This window comes from Scylla paramamosain, chromosome 31, assembly GCF_035594125.1.
Source record: "Scylla paramamosain isolate STU-SP2022 chromosome 31, ASM3559412v1, whole genome shotgun sequence".
In the NCBI taxonomy this organism is placed as follows: Eukaryota; Metazoa; Arthropoda; class Malacostraca; order Decapoda; family Portunidae; genus Scylla; species Scylla paramamosain.
The window spans coordinates 13934000-13948999 of NC_087181.1; the positions used below are offsets into that span (position 1 = coordinate 13934000).

The 15000-nt window shown below is 40.8% G+C and overlaps 1 long non-coding RNA gene across 2 annotated transcripts in view; it reads right to left on the bottom strand.

Annotated features, from left to right (window-relative positions):
• Nucleotides 1-15000, bottom strand: part of LOC135088683 (uncharacterized) — a 148962-nt gene that overhangs the window by 71189 nt on the left and 62773 nt on the right. The window contains exons 2-3 of one of the 2 annotated variants that reach the window (XR_010261077.1): nucleotides 9595-9617; nucleotides 3419-3508 (exon numbers count right to left, since the gene is read on the bottom strand). This is a non-coding gene — a long non-coding RNA (uncharacterized LOC135088683). Of the gene's footprint in view, nucleotides 1-3418; nucleotides 3509-9594; nucleotides 9618-15000 lie in introns of those variants that run through there. The other variant, XR_010261076.1, reaches the window with a different exon arrangement.

Here is a 15000-nt window from a genome sequence, read left to right on the forward strand (position 1 = left end):
GAAAGGAAGAAAGGAGAGGGGGAGCGAGAGCGAGAGAGAGTGCACAAAGGGAGGAAGACATCAAGACAGGGTAGTGAGAGTTGGAAAGGGAGAGGGAGAGAAAAAGGGAACGTGGTGATACAAAGGGAGGAAAAGTGATACATAAACAGTCTGGGAGAGGTGTTGAGGTCAGGCTGGGCGATAAAAACCAGTCTTGTGTACTTATGCAGTTTCTATCATTATTGGTATTATATAACTTATTACGTAACCCAGCAATTTACTTTTTTTTATATGCTTTGTTATGTTACTGTTGCTATTAACATTGTTCTTGTTGTTGTTGTTGTTGGTGGTGGTGGTCGTGGTGGTGGTTGTGGTGTTGCTGTTATTACTATTATTATCACAGATATACACGAGTCAAAACCACACACACACACACACACACACACACACACACACACACACACACACACACACACACACCAAGGAAATCATTCATTATTCTCCTTACAAGTACGAAACAACTGATTAGAAAACATTCATCCCTAACAAAATAATCTAGGAAAGTAAGAAAAAATGAGGAAACAAAGTGAAAGAAAGAGAAAAAGAAACTTAATTCATTTGTACAACGTAAAGAAAAAAAACAGGAAAAAGGGAAACGAAAAAAATCAATTTCAATCCTAAAAATGCAGATAAATTTGTGATGTGTCCCTCCTCCCTGCACTTTTTCTTTTCCTTTTAATGTTTTTTTTTTCTTTTTACAGTCTTGAAGGTGGACATTTAGTGTGATAAGCAGCCCTTCAAGGAAACTTCTAAGCTGCTCTTTTTTTTTTCCTTTCTTTAATCCCTTATCCTTTCTATCTCTTCCTCTTTTCCTTCCTTTCCTTGAAAAAATGTAAAAAGAGACTAATCGTTTTCAATCCCTACAATCTAGTATTCTCTCTCTCTCTCTCTCTCTCTCTCTCTCTCTCTCTCTCTCTCTCTCTCTCTCTCTCTCTCTCTCCTCTTCATTTCCGCGACTCATCTTCCTCTAACTCCTCGTCCTCCTCTTCTTCTTCCACTTCTACTACTTCTACTTCCTCCTCCTCCTCCTCTTCTACTTCTGCTACTTCCTCTTCCTCTTCCTCCTCCTCTTCCTCCTCCTCCGCCTCCATGTACGTACCCTCCCTTCTCAGCTAATCTCCCCTCGTACCCTCCTCTTATCACGTTCTCGCTTCCTCCTCCTCCACTCCACGAGAAGGAGGAGGAGGAGGAGGAGGAGGAGGTCGGGTGCTTGAAGGAGGTGATACTTCTCCCGGAGGGCCTGATGGGAGGGCGCCGGTTTTATGGCACCACAGTAATGGGGTCACAGTGAGGGCCACGGAGATGGTGCCACACTGATGGTCCCACAGTATGGTGCCACTTCAATGGGCCACATAAGTAAACCCTCCTTTTTTTACTATTTTTTTTTTCTCAGCGGGTGTGGTTCGCTTTGCTTTCCTGTAGTATGTGGAGGGAGGGAGGAAGGAAGGGAAGGGGTGAATATGCAGGGCAGAGGAGGGAGGTGAAGGTCAGAGAGTGATGGAAGTGGAGGGTGGAGGACGAAGGGGAGGCTCTACAAAAGGATGTGGAAGGTGAAAGGTAGGGAGGTGTTAGAGGTAAGGGAGGGTATGTGTAGGAGTGGGAAGTGTATGGATCTGTGTTATTAAATTTTTCAGCGTTTAATATAAGTTTCGATAACTTTTGAAAGGCTGTAGTAGATGCTGCTGTTTCTTTTTTTTTTTTTTTTTAAGGATGTTTCTCAGGTTTCTAGTAATAATTTGACAGGTTTTGAAGAAAGTTATTGTGGTTTTCGAGAATGTTTCCATGATTTTAGTGATAGTTTAACAGGCTCCAGTGGAAGTTATAATGGTTTTCGAGGTTTTAGTAATAGTTTTAAAAGGCTCTACATAAAGTTATTATGGCTTTCAAGAATTTTTCCTAAATTTTATTGATAGTTTAACAGGTCTAGTGGAAGTTACTGTGGTTCTCAAGGATGTTTTCATGATTTCAGTGATAGTTTTAAAAGACTATTGGAAGTTATTGAGGTTTTCAAGATTTTTTTTTTTTTTCATGATTTCTAGAGGCAGTTCAAAACGTTATGATGAAAATTACTGGTTTACAAGTCTGAAATCGTTTCAAAAATAGTTATGATCTCTGAAGTCTTTGAAAACAATACTTAGAGAACCCGATGACTTTCAAAACACGACAGAAACTACTACTGCCACTACTACCACCACCACCACCACTACCAGCACCACCACCACCACCACCACCGACATCAACAACAACGACAACAACAACAACACCCAACACTACACCTCCACGTGTGAGAAAACCGAAAAAATCACAACCCAACAAGTCATTACTCACACCGAAGAGATATTACAAGACCCCCCACCCCCTGCAGGCACTCTCCCTTCAGCCCCTCCCCAGCCCTCATCCCGCGAGAGTAGAGGCGCCAGTGAACAACGTGACGCTTATAGCCTCCACAATTCGCGTTTACGGGGGCGAGGGAGTAAATAAGGGAATAAAAAACATACTTAAACTCCCCCTAACTTCACTACCACATTTACTTGAGTACACGACGAAGGGGGAATGTTCCTGACCCATCTGGATGCTTTCTCCTCCTCCTCCTCCTCCTCCTCCTCCCCCTCCTCCTCCTTCTCCTCCTCCATGTAGCTTCTTCTGTAAACTTTCATCAGGAGTAACATGGAGTGCGTTACGCTATCCAGAGTCATATTAGAGGGGAGTGGAGGGGAGTGGAAGGGAGTAACAAGAGGTGGAGGGGCAGTGAGCGAGCGTGCGGTGGACTCCTCTTAATTCTGGAGTAATTTAGGCTTTTAGGACACAAGAGGGACAGGTTAAAAGGCCCCGAATTTCCAAGCTTGGGCGGAGTAATTGAGCAGACGCCATAACATCGCCGACAAGTGGGCCAAGGAGACAAAGTCACCCCGTTTAAAACTTTAATTGCCAAACTTTCGCCACACCGTGAACTGAGCTTTGCCTGGGAGGTGGTGGTGGTGGTGGTGGTGGTGGTGGTGGTGGTGGTGGTGGTGGTGGTGCAAGATGGAGAGAGAGAGAGAGAGAGAGAGAGAGAGAGAGAGAGAGAGAGAGAGAGAGAGAGAGAGAGAGAGAGAGAGAGAGAGAGAGAGAGAGAGAGAGAGAGAGAGAGAGAGAGAGAGAATGTTTTGGTTTCCATGTAGAGATATATTGAAGAATGTAGATAATACACACACACACACACACACACACACACACACACACACACACACACACACACACACACACACACAACTCCCCAAAAAAGACACAAAAACCCCTAAACACTGAAAGAAACAGAAACAAAAGAATGGCCAGACAGACAGACAGACAGCCAAGAAGACAGGCAGCCAAGCACAGGTACAAATATGCATGTCCACCCACCTGTGCAATGCCAGGCCGCCCTCTCCTGAGCACACATTGAGGGAGGGACAAAGAGAGGACCCGACCCGCACGACCCGACCTGAAACTGCTGCAAGGAAGATGAATTACCATTGTTGTTTAAAAGTACAGCCATAATGGAGGAGGAGGAGGAGGAGGAGGAGGAGGAGGAGGAGGAGGAGGAGGAGGAGGAGGAAGAGGAGGAGGAGGAGGAGGAGGAGGAGGAGGACAAAAAGGACAAGGGGAGTAGCAAACAAGACGGAATAAAGGAAAAAGACAAAGGAAAGAATAAATAAAGGAACTAACACGCTATGAGAGAGAGAGAGAGAGAGAGAGAGAGAGAGAGAGAGAGAGAGAGAGAGAGAGAGAGAGAGAGAGAGAGAGAGAGAGAGAGAGAGAGAGAGAGAGATTACAAGTACAAGAAAAGCTACAATGAACAACAATTTACAAGCAACACGAAAACTAATGAGACCTTGAAATGCAAAACACGTGGTAAAGGAAAACGAAGATAAAAAAAAAAAAAAGGAAATCCGAGAAGGGACGATTAGAGACACGCGAAGTAGATGAGAGGAGAAAGTAACAAAGTGAGAGAAGGAAAGGAAATTATTAGAAGGGAAAATGAGAGGAGGTGAGGAAGAAAGCATCATTATGTTGGTGGCTTTTAACCAGATTACAGACCCATACCCGATGTCCAGGCGTGATGTATGAAGGAGGGAGGGAGTGCATACATCAAAATTATGATCCTCCTCCCTCCCTTCTCCCCTTCCCTCCCTCCTTTCTCTCCCTATCCTCTCCCTTTTCTCTCCCTTCCCTCTTCCTGTTCCTTTTTCTCCTTCTCTTAACTGAACGTTCCCATTTATTTCTTCTTCCTTTACTTCTCTATCTAACTCCTTCATTCACTCCCTCCTTCTCTCCTCTATCCTTTTTCTCCCTATCCTCTCCCTTTCTCTCCTTTTTTTTCTTATTCCTTCTCCTCCACTTCCTCTTAACTTTCTCATTTATCCCTCTCTTTCTAACTCCTTCTTCCCTCCCTTTGCCCTCGTCTTAACTTTCTAATCTATTCCTCCCTCCCTTCCTTTCCTCTCTATTTAACTCTTTCATTCACTTCTTCCCTGTTCTTTTCTCTTCTTAACTCTACTTTTCCCTCTTCCTTCCTTTCCTCATTCTCTCATTCATTCACTCCTTCTCTCTTTCCCTATTCCCTCCTTTCCCTCCCTCTCTTTTTACCCCTCCCTCCCCTGCTACCCTCGTCTTAAACTTCTCATTAACACGTCCCTCCCTCCCTTCCAACCCCATTTCGTTAACTTTCTCCCTATCCCCTCTTGGTAAATCCTTCCATAGCACCCTCTGTAACACCACAAAGAGCTAAGTTTGGACTCCACATCATTGCACCATTCCTGACCTACTTTATAGATGGGATTCACATGAGAGAGTCAAGCTATATGTGAAATTTTACTGATGTTAAATTTTACTGTAGGGAAAAGTAGTGTAGCTATTAAATTTTGTAATGGTTAAGGTTTTTTTTTGTGTGTGTGTATTTAATCGAGGAAGTTTTGTGATTTTTTTTCTTTTTTTCTTTTATAGGATTTGAAGGCTATGGTGAAAATAGAGAAGTTGAGTAATGTTAATATTCTCGACATATATAGACAAACAAACAAACAAACACACACACACACACACACACACACACACACACACACACACACACACACACACACACACACACTATACTGTATCACCCACCACACACGAAGGCAAACACACACAAACACACACACACACACACACACACACACACACACACACACACACACACACATACACACACAGTAACTCGCCCCTTATCCCCTCACTAATTCAAGCGCTACCTGTCTCCAGCGTCACAGAGATTAGCGGTGACTTAGCTCTTTCCTGCCCCGAGCGTGAAGCAACGTAACTACATTAATGCTCTTAATTATTTCCTTCACGGCGAGGCAGACATTCACGCTCCGCCGTCTCCGTTTATTATCCTTGTTGCTCTTATTCTTTTTCGTTGTCTTCTTTTATTTATTTATTTATTTTTTTGTCGGTGTTTTTGTTGCAAGATGTAGGAGTAGTGGTGGTGGTGGTGGTAGTAGTAGTAGTAGTAGTAGTAGTAGTAGTAGTAGTAGTAGTAGTAGTAGTAGTAGTAGTAAAACATTGACACTAAAAACAAGAGCAACAACAACAACAACAACAACAACAACAACAACAACAACAACAACTACAACAACACCAGCAGCAGCAGCAGCGTCCCTTTGGTTTCCATTTCAATAATATAATATAGCCATTACTGTGAAAATAACAGTAATTCCAGCACACACAAGGAAAACATCAACAGCCACAAAAACACATCAAAAATACACGTCCACAAAATCCTTTACGTCTCTGGCTTAAATAATTTTTGAGGTTGATCAATACTTTATGTTTCCCGACTGTGACATGTTAAAGCTACACTGTACGCTCTATTTGTATTCCCTTCACTGATGTAGCGTTATGACCCAAACGTAACCTAACCTAACCTAACCTAAACTAACATAGCCTAACCTAACCTAAACTAACCTAACCTAAACTAACATAACCTAACATAACCTAACCTCACATAACCTAACCTAACCTAACCTAACCTAACATAACATAACATAACCTGACCTAACTTAACATAACCTAACCTAACCTTACCTAAACTTTCATTTCTATAACGTTATAAACCCAACCCAACGTAACCCAACCCAACCTAACTTTACATAACCTTACTTAACCTAGCCTGCATTTCCTTCTCCTATGACTCTTTCAAGACGCAGGTAACCTAAGACTTGTTTTCAGACTGTTCTCGTAAGTGACTGGAACTTTCAATGGGCCTTTTATTTATTTATTGATTGATTTATTGTCTTGGTCAGTCCCTCGTACATGAAGAAAGACTTATCTAACTTAACCTAACCCCACCTAACCTAACCTAACCTAAACTAACCTAACCTAGCCAAATGAAAACAAACCAAACAAAGGGAAATCAAAACCTAATCTAACCAAACATTACAAGCTATAAAACACTAACAACTCAGGAATGAAAAGATAAACCGTCCCAGTGCCTTATCTCAACTTGAAATAACAGGCTCTAGTAGAAGTTATTAGGGTTTTATGTTCACTCCCAATGATAGGTACTCTGGCTTGACAACGTGGCCCGTCTCGATTATCAGTGGATGTAAAAGTAGTAGTAGTAGTAGTAGTGGTAGTAGTAGTAGTAGTAGTGATAGAAAGTTATCATAAAAAAACAACATATTTTTCTTGAACATCACCTTGTGTGATTATAAAGCACTATGTTACGTCACACTCTCACTCTCTCTCTCTCTCTCTCTCTCTCTCTCTCTCTCTCTCTCTCTCTCTCTGTCTCGCTTCCTCAATTCTCTGTATCTGCGCCACAGCTCGCAACACGCAGTAACGGGGCTACCTCGCTCGTTAGCCCCGCTGTAGGTGTGACGGGCAGCCCCAATATCCCCTCGCTAGAAAGGCTACATTCTCTCATTAACACAATTTGTAGCCGCTGTATTTACCACGTAATCGCCTCTTTCGTGGTTTGGGAGGAGCTGGGAAAGGCGGGGAGGCGGGGAGGTGGAAGGATGGCAGGGTGAGACGAGGGTGTGAGGGAGGGAAGGTGTGGTGGTATGAGTGTGCTAGGTGGGTGTGCCAAGTGGGTGTGTCAGAGAGGTGTATGGGAAAGGAAAGTGCCATAGTGTACAGGTGAGGTGCGATTAAGTGCAGTGCTCAGGTGTGAAGGGCGTGGCTTGAAAAAAGGGTCGTGTGAGGTACGGTGGATGAAGGGAGAAGGGATAAAGAGAGAAGGGATAAAGGAGAATACCTGTATGAAGGGGGAATATAGGGACCTTGAATTTATATACAGGAGCATGAAATTACCTGTGTGTTTATGCCTGCAAGGAGAGAAAGTGGTTCTGAGTGGTAGATAACTGGAATACACTCAGTAATCACGTTGTTGGTGTTGAATCATTAGTGATTTTTAATATTATATAAATTTATGGATAGAGTTGACAGGTAAATATAGACAGTTTAGATTACGTTAGGTCAGGTTAAATTTATGGATAGGGATGATAGTTGGATAGGTGTGTTTTATAGAGGGATTGCCACGTGTAGGCCTACTAGAATCTTATAGCCTACGTTATATTATGTTCTTAAGGGATGAAATAACAATAGATAAATAAATAGATAAATAAAATAATAATAATAATAATAATAATAAAGGAAGTTTGTATATATGAAGGAAACACTAGTAAGGTTAAGAACAATAATAAAACAAACAAAAAAAATAATAATACAAAATAAAATATTTAAAAAAATAGCAACAACAACAACAGCAATGATAATAATGACAATAACGAACACAGCCTTAACAATTAAAAAAAATACTGAAAAAAATAAACTATGAAAAATAAATAATGAGGAAAGACCCATTAAGAAGCTACAAACTGAAGAGAAACATACATTATACCTAACCAGAGAGAAAAAAATATATAAATAAAATAAATAAATGTGAGGAAATCTAACAAAAAAAAATAAATAAATAAATAAAATAAAAAGAAGAGGAGGAAACCATTTAACACACACAAATGAAGCGGTACTGGTCACACAAACACACAGAGCCAGACAGACAACAAACTAAACCAACCAGACATACCATCAACATTTCTTTTTTGTATCAGGAGAATCAATGCAAATATTTAACATGCAATTCAGAAGGAGTAAGTATTTTCCTGCCTTTGCTATTACTTTTATTTTTCATCCGGCATGATAGACACTTGTAATTAATGCAGTGCTGTGGTATTCTGCTTTGGTGTTTTTTTTTTTTTTTTTTTTTTCCTCGTGAGCATTAATTGGCCGCTGATCACTGGCACATGCTCGCACGGTCGTTTAAGCGTGGCTACTAATTGTTCTGTTTGTGGCGTGTTGTGGTAAATAACCTATTACGCACCCATGAATATTGAAATCATTGATATATTGTACCCATTAAAATATATACAGTACAGGATTCTGGGTGTACGAGTATAGGTGTGTGTGTGTGTGTGTGTGTGTGTGTGTGTGTGTGTGTGTGTGTGTGTGTGTGTGTGTGTGTGTGTGTGTGTGTGTGTGTGTGTGTGTGTGTGTGTGTGTTGCAATGTAGCTTTGTTAAGTGAAGGGCGTAGTGGAGAGAGAGAGAGAGAGAGAGAGAGAGAGAGAGAGAGAGAGAGAGAGAGAGAGAGAGAGAGAGAGAGAGAGAGAGAGAGAGAGAGAGAGAGAGAGAGAGAGAGAGAGTTTAAAAATCATAGCCAATTTAAATGCCAAGAACGTCCTGTCCTTTTCTTTATTTTTTCTTCTTCTTTTTCGTCCTTCCTCTTACCTCAAGAGTGACCTTAACCTACACACACACACACACACACACACACACACACACACACAAGTCCACTCCAAAGCCTGTTACCTAAATATGCAAGAGACGTACATCTGACGAAACTCTCTCTCTCTCTCTCTCTCTCTCTCTCTCTCTCTCTCTCTCTCTCTCTCTCTCTCTCTCTCTCTCTCTCTCTCTCTCTCTCAACCAATTTTGTTTCCTTCCTCTTTTTTTTCTCTTCATTTCTTTCTCTTTCTATTTCTTTTTTGTCTTTTTTTTCAAATTCACATGTTGAGTTTTCTTGTTTTCCTTTGTCTTTTCTATTTGTTTTTGGACCTCTCTCTCTCTCTCTCTCTCTCTCTCTCTCTCTCTCTCTCTCTCTCTCTCTCTCTCTCTCTCTCTCTCTCTCTCTCTCTCTCTCTCTCTCTCTCTTACTACGACTACTTCATATATTTTTTCAGACTTTTTTTTCGGGAGAATTTGGACAACTGGGGCACGGTAAAAGAAAATAAAATAAGGTCAAATCGAACCGTATTCACAAAAGCAAGTGGCCGACTCTCTCTCTCTCTCTCTCTCTCTCTCTCTCTCTCTCTCTCTCTCTCTCTCTCTCTCTCTCTCTCTCTCTCTCTCTCTCTCTCTCTCTCTCGTGATGTGGATAAAATGACAACGAAATATACAACAGTTTAGAGATAAGTAATAATGAAACTGTACATGAATAGTAGAAGAACTGAAGATACCAAAAATATACTGCAATTTATACCTGTTGTAGGACGTATACATACCTGTGCTGCAGTTCTTCCTTCACCTGGAAAAGAGAAGAAACAAAATTAGGTCAGTATGGACACAAACCAAACATTATATCATTATTTCTATGAGACCTGTACACTAATTGAATTTATCATTATTGCAATCAGCACACAATGCAAAGAAGCCAAAGAACACGTAAACTCACACACACACACACACACACACACACACACACACACACACACACACACACACACACACAGGGATGGCTATAGAAGCAAAATAAATATCAATATACAAACTAAACTTTCTTCTATTCTCTCATTTCTGCTGAGGTCAATCAGTCAAATTAGCCAAAATCGTAACTAAAGACAAAAGAATATAGAAAAACGAGAGAGAGAGAGAGAGAGAGAGAGAGAGAGAGAGAGAGAGAGAGAGAGAGAGAGAGAGAGAGAGAGAGAGAGAGAGAGAGAGAGAGAGAGAGAGAAAGAAAAAGAAAACTCAAGACCATGAAAAAAGGAAAAAAAGAAAAAAAGACCATAAGAAAGAAGATACCTGTAGCACAACACACAACAAACATTTCTCTTCCCCTTTAATTTCGCTTCCATGACTCATAAACTCTTTCAAGGGAGAGATTTATGACACTTTTAATGTAAACTTGAATTTGCCTTCTCGTCTTCTAATGTGACTGACACTGATATGTTTAATAACCCTATTTTGATGGAATTTCACTTTTTCAGCCATTGACCACAAACTTATAAACACACACACACACACACACACACACACACTCTCTCCTTACCCACTTCACCCAATAAATCATTCAAATCTGTTAGTACTGGAACCAACACATTCTTCCATCTCTCCTTTCCCTCCCTTCCTCCCTCCATTCCTCCTTCCTCCCACCTTCTGCCCCCCTTTCCCTCACTCCTCCTCATTAAATATACATTAGTGGCGGCGCAGTAGCAGAGACAATTAACTGGTTGGAGCACCCCGCAGATCCTTGCCTATCGCGGAAGTCTCGCCACATTCCTGCTTTCCTAACATTACTCTTGGTTTGCAGTTCAGACCGCACGCAAGTTTATCCCCCAGTGAGAGACCTGACGGAGCGGTGTTTATGGGTCGTGAGAGAGGCGTGTATGGTTGTGGGTATTCTAAGGACCATATTCTGAAACACTTCTGCGCCGCACCTCCACTGTTAAAGCTGCACACGTTTTTAAGAGTTTGTTTTACGGTTCTAGTGACGGATTAATACGACTTCCACATTATCAAACGAAGAACTGGTCTTGAGAAGCGGGCTAATCATCTCTGTGGTGGTGTCAATTAGTCGTGGCGAGGGAGGAAAGGTTTCTGAATACAGGCCTAAGTATGAAATGTACAACAGTGTTATTAGCTACACATCAACTACCAACAAAGTTTTCCCATCTTGAACTAAAAATCTAGATAAATGAAGGTAATTTAATACAAACATAACGCAGCTTCTTACAACATGGAGGTTAAGTTAGTTAGGTTAAAGTTAGGTTTGGAATAAGATGGGAAAAAGAGTAAGTGAATGTGTGTGTGTTTATTGATGTAAGGATGCGAAGGAAAGATCATATGAGAGATAGAAGGATGAAATGAAGGATAAGAGGGAAAAGAGAGAGGGAAAGGAAGGAAAGAAGTGACAGAACAATGGAGTGAAGAACAGAAGGGAAAAGAGGGAGGGAGAATATGTTAAGGAAGGAAAGATGGGATGAAGGATGGAGGGATAAAGTGAAGGAGACAAGGAGAAGAGGGAAAGAGTGAGGGTGTGGTTAAGGATGGAAAGGAAAAATGAGATGAAGGATAGATGGATGAAGGATAGTTGAGATAAATGGGTAAAGAAAAGAACGGAAAGGAAGATAGAATGAATGACTGAGAGATGAGGAAAAGAATACGAGACTAAAAGAGGAAAAAAGAAAAGAAAGAATGAAAAGGTGGAGAGGAGGAGAAGGTAAGAATAAAAAATGAAATGAGGAAAGAAAAGGATGAAAGAAGAGAAATGAGAGAAAAAACTGTAGTAAGGCAGCAAGGAAAGGAAGAATAGAGAGCCAGAAAGATAAAATGAAACCAAAAACAACAACAAAAGAAAAAAAAACTCACCATTCTCTCTTGTCTCTCTCGTATTCACCCCAAAAAAATTGAAAAAAAAAGTTAGAAAAGAGGGAAGAATCCGAGAGTTCCAGAGAAAAAGGAGAAAAAAAGAAGAAAAAAAACAAATGGTCAGGAACAGTAGATAACAGATAGGAGAATAAATGAGGTAATTAGAAGAGGCATAACAAGGGAAGGATAATTAATGATCCGATTAATTGAGGGACTGAGAAACGGACAAAGGAACAGAGAGAGAGAGAGAGAGAGAGAGAGAGAGAGAGAGAGAGAGAGAGAGAGAGAGAGAGAGAGAGAGAGAGAGAGAGAGAGAGAGAGAGAGAGAGAGAGAGAGAGAGAGAGAGAGAGAGAGAGAGAGAGAGAGAGAGAGAGAGAGAGAGAGAGAGAGAGAGAGAGAGAGAGAGAGAGAGAGAGAGAGAGAGAGAGACAGAGACTCAGACAGATGAACAATTTGGTCTATAATGGCAGATGAAAGACACCAATAGATCAAATTAAATCTCTCTCTCTCTCTCTCTCTCTCTCTCTCTCTCTCTCTCTCTCTCTCTCTCTCTCTCTCTCTCTCTCTCAAAAACCAGACCCATTTATTTTCTCGTTTTCTTTTATTTCATTCTTTATTTTCTTTCCCTAATCTTTAGTATATTTGGAATAAGTGGAAGGAAAAATAAATAATCATAATGAAAAAAACTTCAATTTTCTCAGAATAAACTCCATAAAAACTTTTCTAATTACCTGTGCTGAATACGAACTTCGCTTCTTTAACGCTGGGAAGATTTTGATTTCTGTCTAATATGGTGCCAGGCGGCGGCGGCGGTGGAGGTGGTGGTGGTGGTGGTGGTGGTGGTGCAGTCACGATAATATATAAAGGGAAAAACTAAATATCGTAGTCGGCGAAATGCAAAGAAAGAAAGAAAGAAAGAAAGAAAGAAATGAAGGAAGAAAAGAAAAATAAAGAAAAAAAAGAGGAAAAAGCAAAAACAATGTATGGAGGAAGGAAGGAAGGAAGGAAGGAAGGAATGAAAGAAAGGAGAAAACTGAGAAAAGAAAAAAAAGAAAAAAACGAACGAAATAGAAGAAAAGCAAGAGAGAGAGAGAGAGAGAGAGAGAGAGAGAGAGAGAGAGAGAGAGAGAGAGAGAGAGAGAGAGAAAGAGAGAGAGAGACAGGACAAAAGGACAAGCAGTACAGACAAACAGCGGGAAGAAAGGACAGCGAAGCGCCTTTTCCAACACGAGGTAAGAGTGTTGGAACAAGGAACAAGTTGTTGTGAGCTGTCTTTTGTTTGTTAAGATCTCTCTCTCTCTCTCTCTCTCTCTCTCTCTCTCTCTCTCTCTCTCTCTCTCTCTCTCTCTCTCTCTCTCTCTCTGCCCCTTTCAAAACTTGGTCACGCAAAGTTTCTTCCAAAGTCAATTTCTATGTAAAAATTTCCAGGTGAGAACGGGCGAGCTAATCCAGGTAAGTGGGAGGCAGTCTGTGTGTCTCCCTCGCATTGTCCACACTCCAAATAAACAAGGACTCCTGCTTCATCTCTCTCTCTCTCTCTCTTTCTCTCTCTCTCTCTGTAAAAGGAAAGAATAGTCAACTCCTTTTATTTCACTGAGTTCGTGGTTCTTTTTCTTTTTTTCGTTTTTTTTTTCCTCAATCGATTTTTCTTCTTCCAAGCTTAACTTTTCTCTCTGCTAATGCTTCTGTGGCTCGAAAGGATTAATGAGGGGATGTGTTTTTTGTTTTACTTTTTTTTATTTTTCTACCTTCTTCTGATTGTACTGTGTGTGTGTGTGTGTGTGTGTGTGTGTGTGTGTGTGTGTGTGTGTGTGTGTGTGTGTGTGTGTGTGTGTGTGTGTGTGTGTGTGTGTGTGTGTGTGTGTGTGTATACGTATTTCCTCCTTTTAAGAACCATTTCATATGTAACCTTCCAATAAAACCTCTGAGAACTTGAAAAAAAAATAAATAAATAAATAAAAACAATAAATATACGCGTTTTAGTTAAGAGACAAACGAACGCACGTCTGTATAACAAATACGAACAATCACCTTTCCAATAACGTTCCTGATATAACACCTGCATCATTCACTTTCCAATAAAAGCTTCCGGGACTGACACCTTATAATGGTCGTCAAACACACTTAACACACCTACTTTATTATACAGGTGTCGCAATTAATCAGCGCATTAGTGTTTCTCAACCTGCCAGTTCAATTTAGCAGTCAAGATCATATGAACAGGTACATGTCAACACTGCAACACCTGTTAATGAGGTTGATTTGAATTTCAGGTAATGAGGTTTTTTTTTTCCTATCTCTCTCTCTCTCTCTCTCTCTCTCTCTCTCTCTCTCTCTCTCTCTCTCTCTCTCTCTCTCTCTCTCTCTCTCTCTCATTAATTCATCCTTCCCCCTGCTTTCTTAATTAGTTTTCCTTTCCTCCCTCATTCCCTCTATCCCTTTGTACTTCCTGGTTCCCGTAATTTCCTGCTGCCCCACCTTGATCGCTTCCAATCTATTCCTTCTCTCCTTATCCTCCTTTTTCAATAGATCAGTCAGGTACCATTCATATATTTTGTTTATATTTCTTCATTTATGTCTTTTTCTTCCTCTCCTTGATCGCTTTTAATCTATTTTTTTCTTTCCTTATCCTCCTTTTGAATATGTCAGGTCAGGTATTCAGTTATCTCGTATACATTTCTCTACTTCAATTCATCTATCTTTCCTTCTCTTGTTATATACTTCATCCACCGCCTTCCTCCTTCCACTTATTTTGTCTGCAATCCTCCACTTTCTCTCCGTCTATTTTTCCTCATTTTACTTTACAGCACTTAATCCACTCCGTTCCTCCCATCTTTCCCCTTATTTCGTCTATAATTCTTCACTTATGTTCGTTTATCTTCCCTTCCTTTACTATACGTTCTTTATCCATCCCCTTCCTCCCTCTATTCCTTCCTTCCTTCATCTCCATTTCATCGGTAGTAATCTCGTCCATAATTCTCCACTTCTTTTCTTTTATCTGCCTTTCCTTCACTGTACGACTCATCCACTCCTGCTCTTCTTTCCTTCCTTCCTTCCTTCCTCCCTTCATCTCCACTTCGTCGGTAGTAATTCATCCCTTCTTGGCATACTGCACCGAGCCCCTGCCTACCTTGCACTATATACTTTATCGCCTCCTCCCTCACTGCACTGCCTTTGTTTACTCTCTTTTTCAAGCTCATAATAGTACTGCAGTCATTCCTCTCACTTTGTTTCTCCTCTCTGCCTGTCTGTTTGTCTTTACAATTTACTCTATTTTCTTGTTTTTTTTTTTTTCAGTGTGTAATTCGATATTCACAGT